Source organism: Lepidochelys olivacea (genome assembly GCF_965140295.1).
Source record: "Lepidochelys olivacea isolate rLepOli2 genome assembly, chromosome: 20".
NCBI lineage: Eukaryota > Metazoa > Chordata > Testudines > Cheloniidae > Lepidochelys > Lepidochelys olivacea.
The window spans coordinates 5,846,582-5,853,830 of NC_140430.1; the positions used below are offsets into that span (position 1 = coordinate 5,846,582).

General features: G+C 52.0%; 1 pseudogene across 1 annotated transcript; it reads left to right on the forward strand.

Moving 5' to 3' along the window:
- Positions 1-4,114: 4,114 nt before the first annotated feature.
- LOC311510800 (lipid transferase CIDEB pseudogene) lies at positions 4,115-4,788 on the forward strand (annotated as a pseudogene). Its single transcript has one exon. The product of its transcript is annotated as a lipid transferase CIDEB pseudogene (transcript).
- Positions 4,789-7,249: the final 2,461 nt, after the last annotated feature.

The following is a 7,249-nucleotide window of genomic DNA, read 5'->3' on the forward strand; positions in this document are numbered from 1 at the left end:
GGCTTGGCTGCGGCTCTGTCTGCAGGGAGAGGTGGTGCCTAGGCCTGATGGGGGCGCTGTTCATGTGGCAGGGTGAATTTCACCCCCACGCAAGGTGGAAGGGGCAGCGCGATTGGGGTGGGAGGAGGAGGAAAAACAAAGATTTCCTACAAAAGAAACAAAACTTGTTGTTCTGGGAGGGTGGAATTTTCATATGCAAAGTGGCCTGGTCTGGCTGCCGTCCTCTGAGTGACTTTCTGCACTAGGTCGGGACTTCCTTCCTGTCTACAGACACAGCTTTCCAATCCTGTGCTTAACCTTGGGCAAGTCACTTGAGCTACCTTGTGCCTCAGTTTCTCCATCTGTAAGATGTGGGGGCTAATACTGCCTTATCTCCCAGGGATGCTGTGAGGCTGACTGGCCTGGGAGTCGGGAGAGCTGGGTTCTGTTCCCAGCTTTGCCACTGGCCTGCTGGGTGACTATGGGCAGGTCATCCCCTCCCGTGCCTCTGTTTCCCCATCTGTAAAAATGGGGATAATGATCCTGACCTCCATTGAGATCTACTGATCTCGGGAAGAGCTGGTGTGAGGTGCTCAGACACTGCAGGGATGAGGGCTGTGTCACTACTGAGATGGATGGTCTCACTTGCAGGCAAGCTTTTTGTTCCTAGCCCTGCATGTTAGTGATTTGCTTGGAATGTTTACAGGAATTCCACTAATGCAGCAAAGAGCGGGTGGCTGGAAGGGAGAGGGGGGGAAGTACCCCAAAGCCAAAGAACCCTCAACCTGTCCCCCTCCCGCTCCGATTGCTTTCTTTCGATGGCAGTCAGCAGCTGCGCTAGGGAGTGGCGGGGCCGGCTGCCAAGCATCATGCCCGGTTCTGAGAGCGGCGTCGGGGTGTGGTGAGAACCCAGCACCCTGCCTCCCACTCAGCCCATGAGGAGGAGACGCGCCCAGCCGTAAACAAAACAGTGTGTAAGAAATCCAGGTCGCTTCCTGGGAGCTGGGCTGTCTGCAGCCCCCGGGGACCAGGGCGTTCCTTGTTTCGCCCGGTCAACTTCTTTAGCCTTGGGATAGCCTACAAAAACTGCCCACTCTTCTGTTGCTAATGCCGCAGCGGAAAGGGTAGTCGTAGCATCACTGTGTAACCATCCCTGACCGAAGTCGGGGCCTCCACTGTGGGCTGTCAAGAGACACAGTTCCTGCCGCCCAATGAGCTAGAGAGAGAGAGGATAGGTAAATGGGGAAACTGAGGCAGAGACGACCGGTAAATGGGGAAACTGAGGCAGAGCAATGAAGTGACTTGCCCAAACTGTAGAACACAGGTTTCCTGATTCCCATGCTTGTGCACTAACCATTAGGCTGCTTTGTCTAGGCCAGCTGGTCCCTTTCCAGCACTGAGTTAGGTCTAACCCAGCTCAAACACATCGGAGGGTTGGGTCGCTTGTTGCTGTTGCCATTCGACTATCAGAAGCAACCGGCCCTTGCACCCAGCTGTGCTCTTCCCCAGGTCAGGATGGTCACTACCAGAAGTTTTCCCCTTTTCTGTCTCCTCCAGCAGACTTGCCCAAAAGGAGGCGGGATTGGAGGCCGTGTGGCTGTCTGGGTCAAGAGTCTTCCATGCAGACCTTAAGCAATCTCCGCGGTGTGCGATAGTCCAGCTCCTCATCGTGGATCTAGCCGCAGCCCCATGCAATGTCTATCCCCCTTGTTGCACTCATGGGAGGCTGGCTTGCTGTCCCCCCACCCCTCCAACTGTGCACCCTTCGCATTTTAGCTATTCACCGCTTAACAGGTGGCCGAATTCTCCTCTCAGTCATAGAATCATAGAAGATTAGGATTGGAATAGACCTCGGAAGGTCATCTAGTCCAACCCCCTGCTCAAAGCAGGACCAACACCAACTACATCATCCCAGCCAGGGCTTTGTCAAGCCAGGCCTTAAAAACCTCTAAGGAGTCCCGCCCGCGCAATCTCATTGATTTCACTGGGGGAGAATTTAGCCCAGCGTCCCCCCTCTCTCTCTCCTTGCTGCAGACTGAATAATCTTGCAGGGACTGGTCCAAAGGCTACGGAGGTCAATGAGAACCTCTCCGTTGACTTTGATGGCCACTGGATCAGGCCCTGGTAGAGAGATCAGAAACCTGGGTCCAGTCTTGCTGGAGTTTCTTTGGAGCTCATCAGTAATTGGAGCGTAGCCCCGCAAACCGGTTTCTTCTCTGTTCTTTGGCTTTTCACTGTGCATCTGTAGCCCATATCAGAGCTTTGTACTTTGCTCTCTGAAAGATTTTTCTACCCATCTTCCTCTCTCTCTCTCTCCACCCTTGATCCCTGTGATCCTTGATCCACCTAGCAGACACCTCTCCAGCAAAGAAATATCTAAGCATTGTCCGTCTAGTTGATCCATCTGTTTTCTTTCAAAATCGAGGGGGGACGGTACTGATTTTTATGTGGTCTGTGTATTATTATTATATTTGGATTATTTTTTTTCATGCATTTCAGGCTATGCGTTCCTCCATACGGTTTGTTGGCTGTCAGGTAAAGGGGTGTGGTTTGGCCGTCCCTTGAAAAGCAAGATTTGGCTTGCCTTGGAGTTTTTCCAGTTGAAAATTATATCTTATGCAGGCCCCACCCAAAGCTTGTCTCTTCACATTTTCACACGCACACCCTTTGATTCCTTCCTGTCCTCAAACCGACTGCAGACAGGGGCTCTTTGTGCAAAACAGTAACAAGAACAAATGCTGGATTTTTGCCTTTTTCAAGCCAATACCAAGGTTTTGCTTTTAGATTAGAGGTAGATTTCTATTCTCCCCCTTCTGGCATCTCATGACTTCAGCCAAAAAGGCGATAAAACTTGTAGCATATCTCAGAGGGGTCATTGCTTTCTGGGATAATATTACCCAGGACGTGACATGACGGTGTAGTACAGCATCCAAAGGGAAGCTTTAAAATTCTTGGCTTATAAAACCTGGAATGAAAATGATATCGGAGAAAGCTGCACTGGGGACTTAACTGTGCTTCGCGGGAAGCATCATCCTGCAATAATGTCTGTGCCCTCTAGAGGTCACACTTACCTACTTCTTTTGAAGTGGCGCGCTGGTGCAGGGCTGTTCAGACTAGATTGGACAGAGCTTTGGAGAATGTGCTGCAGGGGGCAATCAATCCTGCCCTGGTGCTTGGGGTGGATGGAGAAGAGGGCAGCTCCTCTGTCACCTGATTCATGGGGCCACCTGGCCACCGGGGGACATGGAGCGTACAGTCCAGTCTGTTCCCTCCGTCCGATTCTAGCTGCAGTTTGTTTTAACATAGGCATGGGCTCAAGATGCAAAACGGCAAGACTCTTGAATGATTACATTTTTGGGTTCTTGGGCGCCTAGGGAGTTGGCTGGGCCTGGTTACGCTCTGGGGGGGGGGGGTTGGGTTTGCAATTTGGATCCGGAGCAGGGTTCATATTTCCACCCCCTTCCCCCACCTTGCCATTCAGAGGTGTTCGGGGTTTGAAGCACATGCCTATGGTAAAGGCTATTTTGGGTTGGTCCCTTACGTAACCCCTTTAAAAAGGGTGTGAGGTGATGGATTGATTCAGGAGCAGAACCCCAGGTCTGGATTCCGATCACGCTTCCTCCCGTGTACAGCTGTTGACTTGGAGGGAGTCGCTCCTGATCGACGCCCGTGGAATCAAGATCAGACCAGATTTATTCCTGAGATTTAGAGGACAATATTTTGGGGGGGGGGGAACCAAAGAGCCTAACGGTGAGAAACCGAACCTAATGACCGCCCCCAGTGGAAACTTCCCTTTCCAGAGGCAGTCTGTCTTCTCTGCTTCCAGGTAGATATTCTTATAGCCCATCCCCTGAGCCCCCGTGTAGGGGGAGGGAGAAGATGCGCTGAAGTTAACCCCTTGTTCACTGGAGACTGTCTCATGACTATATGTTGGACACACTACAATCCTTGCAGCACATTGATGTTTGAATGGCTGAGTTTGCGAGGCCAGCGGTGTTTGTTAGCATGTGTGTGAAGGCAGAACCATGGACATGAAGCTGAAAAGGAAAAATCTGGTTGTGAACGGGGGAGCGTAACACCACACAGATGCCCTGACGCCCCAGGACAAGGACCCCACCCGCACCCCTCTGACGCCATGGACTACGTCAGCGCCCTGGCCCCCTCCTCCCTGCTGCAGTCGGTGGTCCGGCGCCGGCTCGGAGCTGACCCGTCGGGTCTGGGCCCCCCGTGGCTCCCCCCCCAGCGCCCTTTCCGTGTCTGCGACCTCCAGCGTGGGGGCCGCACGGAGCTGATGGCTGGGACCCTGCAGGAGCTGCTGGCCAAGGCTGTGGAGGCTCTGCTGGTGGCGGGCTGGTAGGGCTGGTGCTGGAGGAGGAGGGGACAGCGAGGCCTTTTTCCAGGCGTTGCCCCCCGACACGGCCCTGATGCTGCTGGGCCCCGGGCAGAGCTGGAGCCCCCCCGTGGGGAGGGGCCCGGGCCTAGGGGCGGCAGCTCCAGGGCCAGGACCTCGCCCGCATCACCTTCGACGTCTACAAGCTGGGCCCCCGCGACCTCTTCGGGAGCCTCCACGTGAAGGCCACGTTCAACGGGCTCTACTCCATGAGCTGCGACTTCAAGTGCCTGGGCCCCAAGAAGGTGCTGAGGGAGGTGCTGCGGGTGGCCTCGGCTGTGATGCAGGGAATGGGGCAGCTGCTGCTGGGAGCCTCCAGTGACATCTGGTGCCTCCTGGAGGGGGTGGAGACCTGGCACCAGCCCGCCCGGTTCAGCCACTATGAAGACTGAGGCCTGGGCCTGGCTCCATCCCTACCCTGTCCCTGGTGAACTCAGTGCACCCGCGAAGCTGCTGCTATTACAATAAAAAGGCTATTTAAGTCCAAAAAAAAAAAAAAGAGAAGCAGGGTTTGCTGGTGGAAACCTTTCAGGAGTTTCAGTTGAGTCCGGAGATTGTGTTTGTGTTTTGTGTTATAATGCAGCAGGGCGAGCTTGTTCAGCGGTCGTATTTCCTCCCCTCTCTGAAAGTAACCAGAGGCGTCTTCGCTCCGGGGTCTAAAATTGCCACACAATCCTAGGGGATTTAGATGGGAGCAGTCACTCCGTTTCCCCTGGAGGGCCTCCCCTATCTCCAAATGTGAAACCGACAAAGGCAGAGGCGTTGGAACAATTTTTATAGTGGGGTGTGGAAAGCCATTCAACAAAACTGGAAACCCCTTTAAGCCAGGGAGTGCTGCCTAGCTTCACCACCCCAGGGCAAAGATAGTTTCTGTCCAGGTACAGAACATTTCCCATTCACTTTCTAGCCTGGATGTTCTGATCAGTTTCTTCCTGTTGCCAGGCTGTATCACACAGCTCTTTGCTGACATGGATTGGCTAAATCCGAGCAGCTACTCTGAAGAGGAAATACTCCCCCTCTATTCGACATTGGTGAGGCCTCATCTGGAGTACTGTGTCCAGTTTTGGGCCCCACACTACAAGAAGGATGTGGATAAATTGGAAAGAGTCCAGCGAAGGGCAACAAAAATGATTAGGGGTCTGGAACACATGACTTATGAGGAGAGGCTGAGGGAACTGGGATTGTTTAGTCTGCAGAAGAGAAGAATGAGGGGGGATTTGATAGCTGCTTTCAACTACCTGAGAGGTGGTTCCAGAGAGGATGGTTCTAAACTATTCTCAGTGGTAGAAGAGGACAGGACAAGGAGTAATGGTCTCAAGCTGCAGTGGGGGAGGTGTAGGTTGGATATTAGGAAAAACTTTTTCACTAGGAGGGTGGTGAAACACTGGAATGCGTTGCCTAGGGAGGTGGTGGAATCTCCTTCCCTGGAAGTTTTTAAGGTCAGGCTTGACAAAGCCCTGGCTGGGATGATTTAATTGGGGATTGGTCCTGCTTTTGAGCAGGGGGTTGGACTAGATGACCTCCTGAGGTCCCTTCCAACCCTGATATTCTATGATTCTATGATTCTATGAAAGTCCCTTCCCCAGCTGATCCTAGGGGTGAATTTTGGGGGGAGTGAGAACATGCAGTTACTGAGGAAGGCCTAAATGTAAGAAGGCAAAGGAGACTGCCTTGGATTCTGTGTGTGTCCGTGTGTGTGAGAGAGAGAATATAGGAACAATGATCCAATTCCTTTGCATCTTTTGTATTGGTTGCTAAAGCCTAGAGGCTCCTAACTATTATGCACCTCATTACCGAAGGTGTAACAGCATCACTGTGGTCTAGTAGTTCCCGTCCTAGTTCTCCCACTAATTACTTTAGACAAGTCACTTCACCTCCCTTGCCTTGGTTTCGCCACTGATCGTAAGTTACCTGCTCAGAGGATGGCTGTGAGAATTGCTTTCTATAAAGCACTCCGAGGTAAGACGCTAGTGTGTGTTAATGCAAAGTATAATTATGAAGGTATTCAGAGAGTTCATGGGTAAAGGAAGTTATTTAGCTCATTGAACGTGGCCGAGCTACTCTAGATCCTACGGTGGTAACTGAAACCAGATCCTGGGTTGGTGTAAATGATGGTAGCTCCCTTCAAGTCAATGGAGCTATGTTGAATTATGCCAGTTTATTGTCTGGCCCGCCGGTCAGGCTAGATTCCAACCTCATGCTGGTTTTGAACCATTTTCACTCCAGTGATGCCCATGGAGTAACTGAATCTGAGATCAGAATCAGGACCTTGGGTTTCGAAGTAGAGCTCTGGATTCTGATCTCATTTACACGAGTTTAAATCGGGGATCATCCCCTTAGGCTTTAGTTGAGTGACTCCAGGTTAGCAGAGGTGTAAGTGAGGTCAGAATTGGATCCAGATCCTGGAGTTTAACAATTGATTAGTGTGTGTGGGGGGAAAAAACGTTGGGTTTTTTCCAACGCTTCCCTATTTTGGTCCCCTCTCCCCGTCCTCTAACTAACCCACCATATTTTTACACAGTTTAGCTCCAGCTTTTCCAAAGAGCTCAGTTTCCATTTAGGCTCTTAAGTAGTGAAGCAGCCAGATTTTTCAAAAGCATTTAGCACCCAGCCTCTCCTCTTGAGAAATTCCCCCCCGGCCCCCAGTGGAGAACGGCTGGCTGGGGGTTGAGTGCTCTTGCAAATCTGGCTCGTGAACTAAAATATCAGCCCGGGCAGAAAAGTCTGTCTCATTCATGATGCCGCTGTGACAGGACATCCCTCCCTGGCTAACGGCGGCAGAGCGTTGATTACGGACATCAGAGCCGCAGGACAAAATGGCCTATTGATGTTTAAAACCTGCATTTAGCCAGATGTCTTCTGTTGGTTTCAGCCTGCAGA